Raw genomic sequence first — 1,494 nt, 5'->3', positions numbered from 1 at the left:
AGGGATGACCCATGGGGAGACCCCAGCCCCACCGCCACATCACAGCTGGATGAGCTTGGCTCGTCTGTGCCCGTGAAGTTCCTCTGATGGTCAACCTCACATGGCGGTTCCTGGTGCCACAGCAGGAGACAACGCCATGGCTTGGGGCCAACGAGCTCTTTTCGGGAAGGCGCAAGATGAAAAGAATAAATCTTTGCCAACCACAACAGTCTTATCCCTCTGCAGGAGGCTTCATCCCCTGAGTGGGACAAGAAGCTGGGAAGAGGAGTAGAGGGACTGGAGGAGGATGAGAGCATTGAGCCCCAGGGGCTTGGAAGGGGATCTGTCAGCATAGAGGACCCCAAATGTGTTCCCCCAAATCTTCACATCCCCGTTCCATGGCTCAAAACTCTCTCTGCCCACCTGCGAAAGGACCAAGGATGCCAGGGACCTGCTGGGGCACCAGGTCTCGGGCTTGGCTTTCAACAGCACCTGCATGGCCTCACAGAGCCCTGCTGAAACCCCAGGCAGCTCTGCTCCGACGGCTGGAAACCCAATTTCAGCCAGTCCCTACCCCGTTGCTCCTTCGCCGATGCTCTCCTTTGGTCTAACCTGCTCTTCTCCCACCACACCAACCTCTGCCTCCATGCCCTGGCGGAGGGGCTGGCAGGGCCTTCCCTGTTTTTTCGGGGTGTTTTCCAGCCCAGCCTGGGAACGTGGCTGGAAAAGCCTGGTGCGGCAGGTGCTGGAGTGGCGGAGAGGGAAAACACGGCAGCCAGCCTAATGGGCAGAGAGGAAATGTATGCAAATGTATTCAGAAAGGAATCCGGTGATGCTAATAGACTTGTTAGTCCTCTCCGTAAGCACCAGGAATAATATTTTTACGCTTTAATCATTAAGGATTTTACTCCAAGCAAGCCCATAAGGACGTGCCGATGGAAGGAGATGCGGAGGAGATGGCCACGGGTGACGGCTGGGGACAGGGAGCGTGGCAGCCAGAGCTGGCCCTGGGGCAAGAGCAGGCAGGGTCACGCAACCCTTGAGTAGCCAAATTAGACCCATGGCCAGATGTGATTTGCTTGGGGACGAGATGACAATTTAAAACATCCATTTGGTTGTATTAAAGCAGCTTTGTATTAGTGATTAGATAATGAATATCTAACAGTCCTGTCTTGACGCGGAGGTTCCCTCCCGCTGCCATGAGACCTCCCTGCGTAACCGCAGCTGCAAGGACAAGATTTATCCCGACCAGGCTGGTCACCCAGGGGCGTTCCTGAACGTATTAAAACTTTGTAATCATCACTACTAAGCTCATTTCTGTTAAATCTGTAAAAATGACAGTACCTATGCGCTTCTTTCACACAGCACATGTATTACGCTGTTTGTAATCCACTTGTGGGAATGCAGGATTCATATTTTCAGCAAAATTTGTTTCAAACCAGCCCCTGGGGAGGATCCCTTTTTTTTTTTTTTTTTTTTTCCCCCTATGGCGGGGCGTGTGCTTCTGCTCCCCTT

This window comes from Charadrius vociferus, unplaced genomic scaffold, assembly GCF_000708025.1.
Source record: "Charadrius vociferus isolate BGI_N301 unplaced genomic scaffold, ASM70802v2 scaffold413, whole genome shotgun sequence".
NCBI classification, from domain to species: Eukaryota; Metazoa; Chordata; class Aves; order Charadriiformes; family Charadriidae; genus Charadrius; species Charadrius vociferus.
Note: the sequence above shows the minus strand (reverse complement) of the source record.